The sequence below is a fragment of the Elaeis guineensis genome, chromosome 12 (assembly GCF_000442705.2).
Source record: "Elaeis guineensis isolate ETL-2024a chromosome 12, EG11, whole genome shotgun sequence".
NCBI classification, from domain to species: Eukaryota; Viridiplantae; Streptophyta; class Magnoliopsida; order Arecales; family Arecaceae; genus Elaeis; species Elaeis guineensis.
The window spans coordinates 12,766,325-12,784,684 of NC_026004.2; the positions used below are offsets into that span (position 1 = coordinate 12,766,325).

At 44.6% G+C, this 18,360-nt stretch overlaps 1 non-coding gene across 1 annotated transcript; it reads left to right on the forward strand.

The window, feature by feature from the left end:
- Positions 1-18,050: 18,050 nt before the first annotated feature.
- LOC140852990 (small nucleolar RNA R71) lies at positions 18,051-18,157 on the forward strand. The gene has a single exon (XR_012136067.1). It is a non-coding gene; the product is annotated as a small nucleolar RNA R71 (small nucleolar RNA).
- The last annotated feature ends 203 nt before the right edge of the window (positions 18,158-18,360 follow it).

An 18,360-nucleotide genomic window follows, 5' to 3' on the forward strand; every position in this document is an offset into this window, starting at 1 on the left:
TAGTTTTGGTGCAAATCCGACGGAGTCAGAGTCTACGGTCGGACCCAAAGAAATCTCTGAAGCCGAGATGGTTGAAGGGATGGGCGGAGAGCTGGAGCTTGGCGACGACAATGGCCATGACGTCGAGTGGTGCTACGGAACCTCGGAGGCAAGTGCTGTTGAGCCGACCTGTGGATTTCTTCAGGTTTGGGAGTGGCAGGTGCTTTACACCATCACAGAGAAGGAAAAAAATTATGCTGTCTCCATTTTAGATGCCTCCATCAAGAGGTCTTCCATGGCCACATGGCTCCCTCTTATTTTCAAATGCCTACATATCGAAGGCAACTCCCTCTGCATCACCCTCCCTGTTGTTCGCATCGAAGTCAACATCAACGTCGAACTCAAGGTCCTCATCCATAACCCCAACCAAGTCATAACGTCATCGTCGAGCTCGAGGTCGTCCACAACCCCAATAGAGCCGTATGTCAAGCTCAGTGTCGAGGCCGACCGACTGGCGATAAAGCTCTAAAGCCTGATTACGGATGTGGCTGTTGGCGAGCTGGTATTCGATGCATCGACAGAGATCCATGAACAGCATCGGAGGAGTAGTTGCACTGAGAAGGAGATAAGTGACCTTCTCTCCCTCCATCACTCGGAGAGAAGTGCGGATGCAAGACCGCAACCTTTTTTTTTTATTTGTCCATATGGCTCTCTCCCTCTTCCTAAAACTCAACGTGTTACACAAAGGCTTCTTCACTGAGAGGCCTCTATTTTAATGTATATATATTAGATATATATCAGTATAAGTTGAAAAAAGTAATCTAAAAAGGAGAGAGAGAGATGACAGAATGGGATTCTCACTTGACCATTTGTGTGATGATCCCTCGTATATTTATATTCATAAATGGCCATTGATTGTTATAACAAATTTACATAACAAAAGGAGGTGAACTATTGATTGTTACAACAAATATAGAGTTTGAACAAAAAGTGGTCAAGGTTGTTGAGATCCTCTGTTATCTGCTCTAGGAATCCTTGGCAAGGCCGTTTTGCATGACGATGCCGATGCGGATGTGCATGGTTTGGTTGTCGTGCATGGACATGCTTCAATATGCCTCCACAAACTCAGCAGTGGATTAGTAACGTTGAGTTTGGAGCGGAGCAAAGTAAACCGTTGCTTAGATAGTGACTTGATGAAAATATCAGTGATCTGATCTTTGATGAAGATGAAGTGAACATGAAGAGATCTATTCGCAACATGTTCTTGAACAAAGTAGAAATCTATTTTCATATGTTTGGTGCGAGCATGAAACATCGGATTCACTGTGACGTACGTTGCACCAATGTTGTCACACCAAAGAGTGGGGGTGGCAGTATGGAGATTCAACTTGATAAGTAGAGACTGAAGCCAGACGATTTTGACAGTTGCGTTGGCTAGGGCCTTGTATTCGGCTTCGGTACTTGATCGTGAGATGATCGACTGCTTCTTCGAGCTGCAAGAAATCAAATTCCTGAAAAGAAGATTGCATAGCCACTAGTGGATCGTCGATCGATTATGCAGCCAGCCCAGTCTGCGTCACTGCATATAGCATGGTGAAGGACTAATGATGAAGAAGAAGACCTTGGTCGGTGGTGCCTCGTAAGTAGCAGAGAATGCGCTTAATCTGAGCCCAATCAGCCTCCGTGGGTGAGTGCATATGCTGGCACGCATGGTTCACGGCAAAGGCGATGTCAGACCACGCTATTGTCATGTACCGTAGCACTCCAATGATACTATGGTATTCGGTGGCATCAGGTAACACAGCAGCAGGAGAAGATGACAAAGAGGAGGTGGCCATTGGCATGGCGACCGACCGAGCAGCTTCCATAGTGCATCATCGAAGGAGATCACCAATGTATTTGGATTGAGAAAGGAAGCAGCCTGCAGGGTGCAAGTGTAATTCAATGCCCCAGAAGTATGAGGCCGTACCCAATCATGAATGGCGAACTCATTACTTAGCGAGTCAATGAGATGCTGGATGCCGCTGACATCGCTGCCGGTGATGAGTATATCATCAACATAGATGAAGATGAAGATAACCAACAAAGAAGAGTACCGATAGAAGAGGCTGGTGTCCATCTTTGAACCAACAAAGCCAAATTCAATAAGCCAAGAACTCAACCATCAAAACCAAATCTGGGGCCTGTCGAAGGCCATACAACGACCTATATAGATGGCACACATGGTGGGGCAACTGTGGATGTGTAAACTCGGGTGGCTACTTCATGTAAACCATGACGGAAACCAAAAGAAGTAGGTGGATAGAGATAACTTTGATTATCGGGTTGAATATTTCCACGAAGTCGATGCTGGCTTGCTGGGAAAAACCTTTGGCGACGAGTCAGGCTTTGTGATGCTCGATGGTACCATCAGGATGGTAGTTGAGTTTGTAAACCCATTACATCCCACTACGTTTATGTTCGATCATCGAGGGATAAGAGATCAGGTACCATTCTGAAAAAGTGCATCAAACTTGGAGGCCATGATAGCTCACCGAGGAGCATGCTTGACTGCCTGAGAAAGACAAGTCGGCTCCTTTGAAGGTTGGACTGAGGTAGCAAGAACATATGGATGTCGTGTGCCATCTTGGTTTTTTGTCTCCAAGGGATGAGTGCGATGAGGCATCAACGGTGGTGGTGGCGGTGACGGTGGTGTCGACAGCGGCGGCGATGGGGGGAGGATGTAGTGTCACAAGTTGCAAGCCTCATGGTTGAGGGGGAGGAGCCATGGTCCTCAAACGGCGAGCTATTGGAAGTGCCAGATTGCATAGGTGCAGCGTGCGTGGATGACTTGCCTGTGGAGTGGGGCATGTCGCATGGCAGAGCCGGTGTAATGGGATACTATGCAGAAGGCCCTCCGATTGATGTAGTAGGAGCAGGTGGACCTACATCGAAGATGGATGCTCAAGGTAGCCAGGCACCATCACGAGCTATTGAACATTGTTCCTGTCCATACACAACAAAAGGGAACTACAACTCATCAAATATTGCATATTTTGCGATACATAAGCGTCCAGTAGCAAGGTGAAGGCAACAATAGCATAGATGGTTTCCACTGTATCCTAAAAAGATGCACTGTTGAGATTGGTAGTCGAGTTTTTGATTGTTGTAAGGTCGTAGCCACGGGTAGCATGCACAACCAAAGGTACGGAGCATGATATAGTCTGGACGACGACCAAAGAGGGCCTCCATGGGAGAGAGATGATTAAGTAGTGGAGTGGGCAAACGATTTATAAGGAAACAGGTAGTGGATACGTTATCATCCTAGTAATATTTGGGAATCGATGCAGCAACCATTAAGGCAAGGGCGGTCTCGATAAGGTGCCAGTGTTTGCGTTCAATAGCTCCGTTCTGCTCATGACTGTGTGGGCATGAGAGATGGTGGTGGATGTTCTCACTGTCAAGATGACAAGAGAGTGACTGGTACCGCCCACCCCAATCAAATTGAACGATCTTAATCTTATAATTGAAAAGACATTCAATATGGCATTGGAAGTGAACAAAAATATCAAATACGTCGCTCTTACGAGTCATAGGAAAAAGTCAGATATATTTATTGGTCGTGAGAATCCATTGCACTATGCGAAGAGCGGAATGTCCTAAGCAGTCATGCCTGGTAGCTGGAGAAGCCTGGGTGCTCAAGAATGCTGCAGAAGAGTGTCCTTTATTGAAGATAACTAGTTGATAAAGTCCATCTTTAGCTGGCCTGTAAAGTAGGATCCTCTCCGAAGCCCAATCCTTAATGAAAAAAGAAGGATGGAACTCGAAAATGACATTATTATCACGAGCAAATTGTTGAACTAAGAGCAAATTATGAGTAATATGAGGAACATGAAGTATGTTGCGCATGATAAGTGGTTTTGAAGAAGAGGAGAGGATAGTGGAACCTAGGTGAGAGATCGCCAAACCTATACCATTGCCAACTTGAACTTGGTTGTTGCCATGGTATGGAGCTGCCGTTGCGAGTTGTTGGTTGTCGGCGGTGATGTGATGCGATGCTCCCGAGTCTGGATACCATGCACTGGAGTCTGCCCGAGGAAAGTGACCACCTTGGAAGTGCTGCATGGCGGTGGCTAATGGCATTGAAGGAAGACCGCCTGCGGTGGTGTAGGCGGTCGGACCATCATAATGGCAAAACTGGCACCGATCTTGGTGGGTGAAGCGGTAGGACCCCTGGTTGCCGCGTCCCTTGCCACGGCCACGATCCTGTCCCTGACGGGACCTAGAGTCGTATTGTTGTTGCTGGTAGAAGGTAGAAGAACCTCCATTCTTCTTATTCGACTTGCTAGAACGGACAGCAGCGTTAGCTATAGGAAATGGTTGATCATTAGAATTTTGAGATTTAAGTTGAAGGGTGCCCTCATGGGCCATTAAATCAGCATACACATCTTCTGAAGTATAGGAGGAATTGGCCAACTGAGCTGTGATGGATGGAAAATAAGCATCGAATGAAGGACCCAGTCCTGTCATGATATACATGGCAAGGTCGATATCTAAGATGGGGTAGCCAACTCCAACAAGGCTCTCAGCAATAGTTTGAAACTTCTCAAAGTACTCAGTTATAGAAAGGTTTCCTTTCCAAATAGTATGAAGTTGGGTCTTCAGTTGAAGGACCCGAGCATGGGATTTAAAGGCAAAAGAATGAGCAAGTGCATCCCAAACCTATCGTGAGGTGGTGAGTCCGATCACAATGGGGCAAGACTGACTGGGAGAGAGAAGCAAAAAGCCAACTCAATAGCTACTGGTCACGTTCCATCCATGGGATGTATGCCGGGTTGGGCTATGCAAGTCCACCCTCGGCGGTGGAAGGAAGGGTCTCTGCTGGTTAAACTTCGCTGCCATCCACAAAACTGAGAAGATCGTTGCAGTGCAGAAGAGGCATGATCTGGATCTTCCATAGGATGTAGTTTTTTCTTGTTAGCTTGATGGGAATAAACTGGAGACCATTGGTGAGGGAGATATTGGAAGAGGTGGGGATGGAGGAGGTGGAGGAAATGGGAATCACGTCCGACATGGTGCTGTTGAGCTGAGAGCTCTGATACCAAGTTAAAAAAAGTAATCAAAAAAGGAGAAAAAGAGAGATGACAGAATGGGATTCCCACTTGACCATTTGTGTAATGATCCTTCATATATTTATATTTATAAATGGTCATTGATTATTACAACAAATTTACGTAATAGAAGGAGATGAACTATTGATTGTTATAATAAATATACGTAACAGAAGGAGGTGAACCTCTCTTACGTAACTGACAGAGAATTTGAACAAAAAGTAGTCAAGGTTGTTGACATCCTCTATTATCTGCTCTAGGGATCCTTGGTAAGGCCATTTTGCATGACAATGCCGACATAGATGTGCATGGTTTGGTTGTCGCGCATGGACGTGCTTCAATAATATATAACTTTCGCGGTGTGTAGGATGCAATTTAAATTCAAACTTTCTTTTTTTTTTGGAAGGATTGAGGATAGAAAAAACAAAAAAAATAAAAATATATATATATATATGATTAATATCCAACATGAAATCCAAGCCATCTTTCAAGTGAAGATCTTATTTCCTGCATGAGATTTTATTATCAATCAAAGTACAATTTGTGAAGCATCAAAGTCACATGCTAATTTCAAACAAATATATTCTCCTGATTTAAATAGTAAAAAAATATATTTTCTTCTTTCAAATAAACATATTCTTCTGGTTCTGGCATATCACTCAGAAAGCATTTGTGCATCCAACTAACATCAGAATTTTAAAATATAAAGATCAACCATACATGGCAAATAACTAAGAAAATTTTTCATTAGAAAAACAACAAGCGCATTCTTGATGTGACATGAGCTAGGATTTATTGTTAACCTTTTGTCAGATAAGAAATAAAATTTTTTAAAACCCCAACCGATCCTCTCCCCGTCCTTCCACTCCAAGTACTCTCCACTCTTTTCCTTTCCTCTCTCCTTCACCACCATTTCCACCTCCACCCACTTATATACTGCCCCCTCCAGCTCCGCCGCCGCTGCCACCCCCAACCCCACCCACCTCCCTAGCGCCACCGCCGGCGTCAGCACCAGCACCTTCCTTGCTAGCTCCAGCATCGTTCTCCCCCACCCGTCCACCGCTGCGTCTGCCTCGACCTCTAGCAGTGCCCGCACCACTGCCACCTGCCCACAGCCCACCACCACGTGCAGCGACGTCAACCCACCACCACGTGCAGCAGTGTCAGCTCCACGTCAGCCCTCTCCGCTTGCCCCACATCCGCTCCGGCCACCATCCGGATACCCCTCTTCCCCTTCCCCCGACCCTCCACCATCCTTTCCATCTTTGCCCACTCGTATACCGCCCCCTCCAGCTCCGCCGCCACCGCCGCGAGTCCCGCCCGCCTTGCCAGCGCCACTGTCGGTGTCACCGCCAGCTTCAGCACCATTCTCCCCTATCCGTCTGCCGCTGCATCTGCCTCGGCCTCCGGCAGTGCTCGCACCGCCGCCGCCTACCTACAGCCCACCATCACATGTTGCGGCGTCAGGCCCCCGTCGGCCCTCTTTGCCTGCCCCACGTTCGCTTCGACTGCCATCTGGATGCCCCTCATCATTTAAGCTTCTGTGTGCGGTGTTTCTCCCATGCGAATCAAAGAGACGTTGGCTCCCTGCTTTACTATTACGGTGCCTTCTATACGACTTCTGTTGGGGAATACCGACCGACCCCGTTCATGCCGACTTATGATCGGGCATACACGACCGACCGACCGACCGATCGTCGGGTGTCGTTACCGACCGATCGACGGCTATCTACCGACCGAGGATATGTCGGTCAGACAGACCTTTTCCGCCCTCCTGACCGACTGCACCAGGGGCTCCGATGTCCGACTCCCGCGACGTGCCCGACTGACCGTCGGAGGGGTCCGAATCTCCACCCGACGCCCCTCAGCTGGCCACCGACCTAAGGTCGGTCGACTCCTCCAATCACCGTACTACTGCCAGAGACTGTCAGTCCTGACAACAGCATGCGGCACTGCCGCCTAGGGGCATTATCCCACCTATGGCATTGTCAACCCTAGTGATTTGACGGCCCCACGGTGATTTGACACCTTTACGGTGACTCTGACAGTCTACAGTGAGTTGACAATTCTTCAATTGTCCGCGCCATTAATGACGGCGCCATACCATGCTCCACTATATATATCGGGGAAGGCAAGAGTGCTAGGGGTCTTTTTTCGAAAACTCTCAGGCCTGCTCCCTCTCTCTCTCTTTCCCTCTCTCATTGAGCTCCTTATTTTCTTCTCACTGTTGCCTAGTCTCCTCTCTGACTTGACCGTCGGAGGGTCCCCGCCGGAGCCACCTCCGGTCAGTGCGGACTTTCTTTTGCAGGCGCTCATTCCCGACGACCAGGCGATGAGGGGATTGGCCGCAACAGATTGGCACGCCAGGTAGGGGGGAAGCAACGCTCATAGTGACAAGTTAGTGCTTCATCGACAGCACCGGAGATCGTAACCCCCACAGAACCCTAGATGACAAAGATAAGAGCTCAGCGATCGAGGGTCACTGGATCGGCGAGGCACTCTTCCCACCGATAAGAGGCCTCTCCTCCACCCTCCACAGTGGAACCCAGCTCTCCACACCCTACGGTGACCACGAAGGCATAAATCGCAGCGATCGTGCGGCAGATGACCGTGATGACGGACGCGGTCAAAAGCCTTCAGCAACAGCCGGTCCAGCTGCCGCCATCACCGGTCGGGCAACTGACGGCACGTCCGATGCCCTCCAGGAGCAGCCGCCGACGCCCGCGTCGATCTCCATCGCCTCCACAGGAGCACCTGCCGCAGTGCTCCTGCAGAGAGGAGGAGGGGCGACCGCGGCACGATGCCCACCGGTCCCGACGGCATTCTCCCTCCCAGCTAGAATGAGCAAGGAAGGAGAAACACCCACGAACGCCATCCGCCTCTCTCTCGAAATCTTTCGGAGACTCCACTCCTGGGGTCTCCCAGCATCGACGGACGGACGACTACGAACGCAGGTTCGAGAAAATCGACCGTCGGCTCGCACAGCTGCAAGTGGATGGGCAGAAGTCTTCAAACGATGTCGACTTCCAGACCGCCCAACCTCTCTTCCGACTCATCCTCGATGAACCGATCCCCAGTCGGTTCAAGATGCCACACGTGGAGCCCTACGACGGCTCCACCGACCCAATCGACCACCTGGAGAGCTACAAGGCTCTCATGACGATTCAAGGGGCAACCGACGCTCTCCTTTGCATCGGCTTCCCCGCCACGCTCCGTAAAGCTGTCAGGGTATGGTACTCCGATCTTCGATCGAAAAGTATCCACTCCTTCGGACAGCTCGAGCACTCTTTCGTGGCTCACTTCAGCACCAGTCGGAAGCTGCCGCGAACGTCGGACAGCCTGTTCTCCCTCAAACAGAGAGAAAACGAGATGCTCCGACACTTCGTGATGCGATTCAACACGGTCACGCTTGAAGTTCGGAACCTCAACGAAGACATGGCTATCTTGGCCATGAAACGGGGGTTGAGGGCGTCCCGGTTCACTTACTCCCTGGACAAGACCCTCCTCCGGACGTATGCCGAACTATTGGAGCACGCGTACAAGTACATGCACGCGGACGAAGGACCCTCTGACCGGTACTTGACCGAGTTCAACGGTCCGAAAGAAAAGCAAAGAAAGGGTTGGGACCCCGCCGAACCTAGCAGGCCCCCAACCGACAGTCGGGTCTCACCCCCGCGACGAAACCAGAAGTCGCCCTGACGGCAGACTCCAAGGCCGACACACCCCAGGTATGACTCCTACACTCCTCTCTCTACTCCCCGTGCGTAGATTTTGATGGAGATTGAGGGGAAAGAGTACCTACGACGGCCTCCGCCTCTGAAGGCAAAAGGTCTCGACCGACGGAAGTACTGTCGATTCCACCGAGGCCACGGCCACAATACCGAGCAATGCATCCAACTTAAGGATGAGATCGAAGCTCTCATCCATCGAGGGTATCTCGATAAATTCTGGAGGAATCCGTCGACTCAACCAGTCACCGATCGATGACCCCAGCCGATTGAAGAAGCGATGACTAATCAGCCAACGGCCGGAGTCATCAATATGATTTTCAAACGACTTGGCCCAGAGACGTCTGCTGGAGGGGAGCCGACGAAGAGGCTGCGCCCGATGATGTAATTATCTTTACGACAATAGCGAACTATGATGTAAAAATTTTTTTTATAGATAATGGAAGTTCAACGAACGTTTTGTTTTACTCGACCTTCTCCAGGATGCGACTATCAACCGACCGACTCAAGAGGGTCCCTACGCCCTTGATAGGCTTCGCCGGAGATGCCGTCGCGACAGAAGGAGAAGTTACCCTGCCCGTGACGGTCGACACCGAACCACGACAAAGCACGGTCCATTTGACTTTTGCGGTCGTCCAAGTGCCTTCGGCCTACAACGCCATACTTGGAAGACCCGGACTAAACGCCCTCAAGGCGATTGTCTCGACGTACCATCTCTTGGTTCGATTTTCGACCAAAAATAAAGTCGGAGAGATGTGCGAAGACCAACAACTCGCCCGCCGATGCTTCCAGATCTCCGCTCAAAGCGATGAGTTGAAGGGCTCCCTGACAATCGACAAACTAGACCAACGGGAAGAGGAAGAACGGAGCTCACCGGCCGAACAGCTCGTGTCAATCCCGATAGCGGAGAGCCCCGACCGAAAGGTATGGGTCAGGTCTCGACTACCGACCCAGAACGATGACGATTGGCGGAGCTACTGAAGGCCAACGTCGATATATTTGCTTGGTCGGCAGCAGAAATATCGGGTATCCCCCCGGAAACAATAACACACCGACTCAACATCGACCCGACGATGAGGCCGGTGAGGCAGAAGAAAAGATCTTTTGCTCCTGAAAGATAGAAGGCCATCGACGAAGAAGTGGACAAGCTACTCGATGCGGGCTTCATCAGAGAAACTGCATATCCCGATTGGCTCGCCAATGTTGTCATGGTGAAGAAAGCTAACGGAAAGTGGAGGATTTGCATCGACTACACCGACTTGAATCGGACCTGTCCGAAGGACAGCTTTTCACTTCCAAAGATCGACCAGCTGGTAGATGCGACGTCCGGTTATCGACTGCTCAGCTTCATGGATGCCTTCATCGGGTACAATCAGATCCAGATGGCGCCCGAGGATGAGGAGCACACTGCCTTCGTGACCCCCAAGGGCCTCTACTGCTATAGGGTGATGCCCTTCGGGCTGAAGAACGCTGGAGCTACCTACCAACGACTTGTCAATAAGGTCTTCAAAGATCAGATCGGATGCAATATGGAAGTATACGTGGACGACATGCGGGTAAAGAGTGCGCAGACCGCAAATCATGTTCGAGACCTCGAAGAAGCTTTTCGCACTCTACGACAACATCGAATGAAGCTGAATCCGACTAAGTACGCTTTTGGAGTGACCTCGGAGAAGTTTCTCAGGTTCCGCGTTTCTCAACGAGGAATCGAGGCTAACTGATGTGCAAATCTTAAAATTTGTTTATAAAATCGCAAGCGCACAGTGTGCAGAGTAGCACGACCAGCGAGGATGGGTTGATCCCACAGAGACTTGGTTTAAAAATGATTTTCAAATCTATGCTCAAGCGAGCTTTAAAGAAAATCGAAAATCGAAAGTTGTTTGCTAAAGATAATAAGACTAAGGATCTAGGATTTTTGAATCCACTAGATCTAGATTAGGAAATTCTACCTAAAATTTTTCTTATTGATCCTAACGACTACTCCTCTTGTCTTTCCCAAGCATAGATTATGAAGGGACTAAGGCCCAACAATAACCCATCAAGATTCTTTACAGGGGAGTAGTAACTAGGATCCCTTAGGATTTTCTCCTCCTATGCACTGAATCAAGCATGAACTATGAAGGGACTCTGACCCAACTGTAGTTCATCAAAAATTTTTGGCAAAAGAAGAAGAAAAAGAAATCCTAAGAAAAAGAAAGAACCCTATGTAAAACCCCTACTCATGATCTAGCTTCATCGCAAACCCTAGAAGGGATGCTTAGCTAGACATAATCTAAATCTACTTGCAAAATTTAAATACAGAAAAATAAACTATCCTAATTTTATAAATTAAACTATCCTAATTGCATAAATTTAAACTGCATAATTTAAACTAACCTAATTGCAAGAAATTAAACAGCATAAATTAAACTATCCTAATTGCAAAAAAAATAAATTGCATAATGTAAAGAGATAAAATTGCATAAAAATAAGATTTTATATAAAAAAAATTTATTACAAAAACCTCAAAGCTCGAGGCTTAAGAAGAAAGCTAAAAACCCCACTATCTAGGGTTACAAGCTTGATCGGAAGGAAAGAATCATTAAAATAAGAGCCTTTGGGGGCTTTTTATAGGCATTTGGGGGTTATAAGATTTTCAAAACTTTAGATGTGGGACTAAGAAATTTTAGAGGACTGTTAGGGAGGTTTAGGGGCTCAAATCTCGCTCAAAAAGCACTTAAATCCATCAAGAAACCCTAAAAATTGTTTCAGCCGTCCGATCTTCATCTAAAGGACCCAATTCATCAGATAAATCAAGCCGGGAGTGATTCTGGGCTGTCAGATCATGATCTGGGTGAAGCACTGCCGTTGGATCACGCTGCAGAGATGGGATCAGGTCGGATGCATCGCGGATCGTCCGATCAAGGCGCTGGAAGATTTCGTCCGTTGGATCGTGCTGCAGAAGGATCCCGTGTTGTCCTAGTGTTCATTCATTCTTGCAATTACCTTAATTATGGTTGGATCTTGACCGACTGCGATGGTGGCCGTCCAATGGCACAAAAATGTGGAGCGTTGGATCTTGATCGGACCATCGAGTGATGTGAAATTACCAGGTTGCCCTTCGGACCTTCTTCTCTCTCCTCATGAGCCCTGGACCGCGTGCGTGGACCGGGCTCGCGATGGGTTGCGGTGAGCCGAGACTCGCTGATTGGCTGGTTTATGGTGCGTCGATGGGTCCATGATCCATGCGTCTGTTGCTGTGGACCAGGCGGCTAACCAGATCACCAAATCAATTGATTTTTGATCAATTTTGACCTGATTTGACTCGGGTTTGACCCAATTGAGTCTTCTTTCTTCATTCTTCAATTTCTGGATCAATTTAACTCCATTTTGCATAAAATTTGCACTGTTGGAATCTTCTTTCCTTGTTATTTCTATTGATGACCTCTTCTTCTACAAAATATAATAACAAGTATCAATTTCTTAATAAAGTTAGATAATTTAGATATTAATTGATACTTTTTATGTCAATTTGTGACATAAATCACACCCCCCCAACTTAATCATTGCTAGTCCCTTAGCAATGTACCAAAATAAGATCATATTCCAAAAAGATCCTTCCTTTGCAAATTAATTTAAGATCTAAATTCAAGAGGTTTTCTAGTATTATTAAGTAATGAGCTTCGAATTAGAATCGGTAGTCAGTCTACTTAGGAGCTTTCTTAGAGTACACTTAAAGTTTTATAGTACTTGTGTGAGTGATAACTAACTTAGTATTTCAGTATTAACTTGTACAGGCCAATTGTATCATTTTTCATAACTTAGTTCGATTAATTTTTTATACACCCCAGATTAAACAAAGAACTAAAGTAGCTTTCACACTGTTTTTTTTTTTTTTTTTGCTGAGCATCCTGGCCTTCCCACCATCGTTTGACGCAAATCTCAACACTTGACTTAGGTGAAGAGACCCGGTTACTAGGCTTAGGGCAATCCACATTTACTCTGTATTTTGTATTTTATTTCAGACAGATAGCTCTTTCCTTAAATTCAAATTTTTTCAATTGGGGTGTAGAGAAAATTATCTAATTTAAATAATACTCAAATCCTTAATTGGCCTTACAATTAACACCTACTCTACCTTGTTAGTGTGCATGTGCAATTGGAAGTGCTAATAGTCTTTAAATGACCTAGGCCACCAAGAGTCTAACCAGCTAATCTTCTCCGTGACTCACTACATTTATTAGCAAATACTTTCTAACTTACTCTTATTTTTTTTCTAGATTAATTTATTTTAATTTTTTTTAATATATTAAATGCAAAAAATAACTCATAGTGGAAGGAAAAGGAAATGATAACACCTGATTTTGTTCAAGCTCTCCTCCCAACTTGACCGACATTATCCCCAATGGAGTTTATCTAATTTATTTGTCCTAAGCAAACTGAAAACAAAGAAAGTATTAGAAATTAAATAAGCTGGATTGCCTCTCAGAAGCGCTAAGTTTTATGTCTTCAACCAGACCAAACCTCGAAGTAATTTAATCAGAATAAGTTGGTTCATAAAGAACCATGGCATCTTCAACAGTCTCGACAGGTAATTCCAAGAATGGTTTTAATCGTTGACCATTAACTTTAAAGATAACACCATTACTTGGGTTTTCTATCTCAACAGCTCCGTGTGAAAAGACTTCATTTACTAAAAATGGTCCTGTCCATCTAAACCTAAGCTTTCCTGGAAACAGATGTAATCTAGAGTTATATAAGAGCACCTTTTGTCCGATATTGAAAGTTTTTCTCATAATTGATTGATCATGAAATGCTTTGGTTCGTTCCTTGTATATCCTTGTATTTTCATAGGCTTCATTTCTAAGTTCTTCTAATTCATTCAACTGAAGCTTCCTATGGTTTCCAGCGTCGTTCAAATTTGTATTTAGTTGTTTGATGGCCCACATGTCTTTGTGTTCTATCTCAATAGGCAAGTGACATGGTTTACCAAACACAATCCTATAAGGAGACATTCCTAGATTGGTCTTGAAAGCGGTTCGGTATGCCCAAAGTGCATCAATTAATTTCAAAGACCAATCTTTTCTATTGGCACTAACAGTTTTTTCCAGGATCTGTTTGATTTGTCTGTTTGACACTTCAACTTGCCAACTAGTTTGAGGATGATATGGTGTGGTCAATTTGTGGGTGACATTATACTTTTTCATCAATGTTGCAAAAGGTCGGTTACAAAAATGGGTTCCCCGATCACTAATGATTGCCCTAGGAATACCGAAATGGGAGAGAATATTTTCTTTAAGAAACTTAATGACCATTTTGCTATCGGATGTTCTACATGCAATTGCTTCTATCCATTTTGAAACATAATCAACTGCTACTAGAATATATTCATTTCCAAAGAAATTTGGAAATGGTCCCATGAAATCGATCCCCCAAATATCAAAAACTTCAACTACAAAGATTGGGTTGAGTGGCATCATGTGTCGCTTGATGATTCGACCCATTTTCTGACATTGAGCACAACTTTTACAATATTCATAAGCATCCTTAAACAAATTGGGCCAATAAAAACCACATTGGAGAACCTTAGCAGCAGTTTTCTTAAACACGAAGTGACCCCCACATGCTTGATCATGACAAAAAGATAAAATATTTATGACTTCGTTATCTGGGATACACCTTCTAATAATTTGATCAGGACATTATTTAAAAAGATAAGGATCATCCCAAATGAAATACTTCACTTGGGCAAAGAATTTATATTTATCCTGCTTAGTCCAATGAGAAGGTATCTTACCTATGGCTAAATAATTTACAATATCTGCAAACCAAGGTTCAGTAGACACAGACATGAGTTGCTCATCTGGGAAAGATTCATTGATGGGTGGTTCACTAGATGGTGCGACTAAAATTCGGGATAAATGATCTGCTACAACGTTCTCAGTGCCTTTTTTGTCCCTAATTTCTAGGTCAAATTCTTGAAGGAGCAAAATTCATCTGATTAAGCGTGCCTTGGCATCCTTCTTTGCTAGGAGATGTCTAATGGCTGAGTGATCGGTGTAAACAATGGTGTGGGTCCCAACCAAATAAGATCTAAATTTCTCTAAAGCAAAGACAACGGCAAGGAACTCCTTCTCAGTTGTGGTGTAGTTAAGCTGCGCATCATTTAAGGTTTTACTTGCATAATATATCACTCTAGGCAGCTTATTTATCCGTTGACCTAAGATTGCACCCACAACATGATCGGTCGCATCACACATTAATTCAAATGGTTCAGACCAGACAGGAGGATGAATGATTGGAGCTGATACAAGTGCTTTTTTTAGAAATTCAAAAGATTCCAAGCACTCATGACTAAATTCAAATTTGGTATCCTTTGCCAAAAGATTAGTCAGTGGATGTGCTACTTTGCTAAAGTTGGCAATAAACCTTCTATAGAATCCAGCATGACCTAAAAATGAACGTATTTCTTTCACAGATTTAGGTGGTGGAAGACTTGCAATTAGATCTATTTTGGCCTTGTCTACTTCAATCTCCTTTTTAGAAATGACATGGCCAAGAACTATTCCCTGTTTGACCATAAACTGATATTTTTCCCAGTTGAGAACTAAGTGCTTCTCCTTACATCGTTCTAGAACTAATTGCAGGTGATTCAGACACTCGGAGAAGGTTAGGCCAAAAACAGAAAAGTCATCCATAAAAATTTTTAGAAATCGTTCTATCATATCTGAAAACATGCTGATCATGCATCTCTGGAAGGTTGCCGGTGCATTACATAGTCCAAAGGGCATTCGTCTATAGGCAAAAGTACCAAATGGACAGGTGAATGTAGTCTTTTCTTGATCTTTAGCGGCTATGGGGATCTGGTTGTAACCGGAGTATCCATCAAGAAAATAGTAAAACTCTTGTCCGGCTAGTCTTTCCAACATTTGATCAATAAATGGCAAAGGAAAGTGATCTTTCCTTGTCGCAGCATTCAACTTTCTATAGTCTATACAGACCCTCCATCCCGTTTGGGTCCTAGTTGGGATAAGTTCGTTTGCATCATTTTGGACCACTGTTACCCCAGATTTCTTGGGTACTACTTGAACTGGGCTTACCCAAGAGCTATCAGAAATAGGATAAATTATTCCACCATCTAGGAGTTTCAGAATCTCCTTTTTAACTACATCCTTCATAGCTGGATTAAGCCTTCTTTGGGCTTCTCTTGTTGGTTTAGCCTCTTCCTCTAAGTATATTCTATGTTGAACTATAGAAGGGCTTATTCCTTTGATATCTGCGATGGTCCAACCTATTGCTTCTTGATTTGCTTTTAGAACTGACACTAACTCCTCCTCTTGCTTGGGATCTAGGTCTGATGCAATAATTACAGGCAAAGTTTTTTGGGTCCTAGATATGCATACTTGAGATGTTCTGGGAGGGGTTTCAGTTCTAAAATGGGTGCTTCCTCTATCGATGGTTTAGGTGATGATTTCACCATATCAATGATTGGTTCAGTGGAAGTGTCGATTCCTGATTAATCTTATTTTCTTTAAGTATTTCATTGACATCCTCAGACTCATGGATTAACCAGGGGTTAGACTCTAGGTCGACTTCATCATCACTAATGTCAATGAATTCATAAATACCATCTTGGACTACATTGACATCAGCATGAGAAGAGGATTCCTGTTCTAAGTTAAAAACATTAAGCTCAATGTCATATTCCCAAAGGATAACTTCATTAGACCATTTCGACAATTGATTTCAGCATTGGCCGTAGCTAAGAATGGTCTTCCTAAAATGACAGGTATATGTCCTTTAGGATTCGCAACTGGCTCAGTCTCTAAAACAATAAAATCTACAGGAAAATAAAATTTTAACCTTTATCAGAACATCCTCGACCATTCCTTAGGGATCCTGAGAGATCTATCGGCTAACTGTAATGTGATCCCAGTAGGTTGAAGTTTTTCTAATCCTAGTTGCTCATACACCGAATATAGAAGGATATTCACACTAGCTCCTAGATCTAGCAAGGTCTTTTTTATATTGGTTTCTCCAATAACACAAGAAATTGTTGGAGCTCCAGGTCCTTATATTTAATTGGCACATGGCTAGATAGGTATGAACTGACACTTGCAGCCAAAAATACTTTCTTTGGTACATTAGTGGTCCTTTTCCTAGTGCAAAGATCTTTTAAAAATTTGGCATAAGTTGAACCTGATGGATTATATCTAAAAGAGAATATTAACTTGGACTTATTTAAATACCTCTAAAATTTTGTCTAAATGTTCAGATTTATTGGATTTCAGTCTGTTTGGAAAAGGAGCTCTAGGACTTTTAAGTACTGGACTAGGTGAATTTTCAGTTTCTGGTGCTTGAGGTTGAAAGGTAGTAGTTTTAGAAGGTGACTCGCAGATGAGTCCTCTATATCATCAAGTGCAACTACCTTATTATCTATTTGTTTTCCATCTTAAGGTATGAATGGCATTTACACCATTAACTTGGTTTCTTGTTGGGGTCGTGGACATTTTGGTTCTTAGGATTTGGCTCAGGTTGGCTAGGTAACCTACCATGTTCTCGTTCACTAATGGTCGAAGCCAGCTGACTTACTTGCATTTCCAGACGGGCTATAGCTTGGGTGTTATTATTTATGAGTTGACCCGTGGTTTGCATAAAGCTGGTATGTGTCTTCATCATGGCTTCTAGGCTTTTCTCTAAAGATAATTTTTTATCATTATCATGGAAGCCTGCGGGTTGTTCATCACTGGGTTGGACCTTAGATTTTGCTGATTGAAATTTGGATTGCCTACATTAGGATTCTGGACCATGAGAAATTCGGGTGATTCCTCCAACCTGGGTTATATGTGGGTGCATAAGGATTGTTCAATGGTCCTTGATAGGTGCATTCACCTGTGCACACTCATTCGAGTAGGAACATTCTTCTAAGACATGGTCTGGTGCATTGCACCCTTTACACATGGGTGCAGATATTTGATTTACATTGGCTGGTCTCTGTAATTCTAAGGCTTCCAATCTACGTGTTAAGGTTGCAATCTTGGCCTCTGATGCTAGGGTTGGTTGAATTTGATGCATTCCTCCTCTTGAAGGTGTAGCTTTATCAGGTTCCCTAGTTGTTTCCCACTGTAAATTTTTCTCGGCTAGGTCTTCTAAGAATTGCCAAGCTTCAGTAGTTTCTTTGTCCATAAATTGGCCTTGGCACATGGACTCTAGCATGGTTCTTGAGTTTGAATCTAACCCCTCATAGATGATCTGGCATAGTCTCCAAGTTTCTATTCCATGGTGTGGGCATTGGGTCAAAAGATTCTTGAAACGATCAAAGTACTTCCAAAATGATTCACCAGCTAGTTGGTAAAATTGATTTATTTCATTCCTAATCCTAGCTGTTTTATGATGGGGGAAATACTTTTTCAAAAATGTTCTCACAAAGCCCTCCCAGGTAGTGACAGAATGTTTGGCAGACTATAAAGCCACTTCTTAGCATTATCCTTAAGGGCAAAGTTGATTAATCTAAGTTTGACCTCATCCTCTGTTAATTCAGTTTCATGGTTGCACATACCTCCTCAAATTCTCTAATAAATATA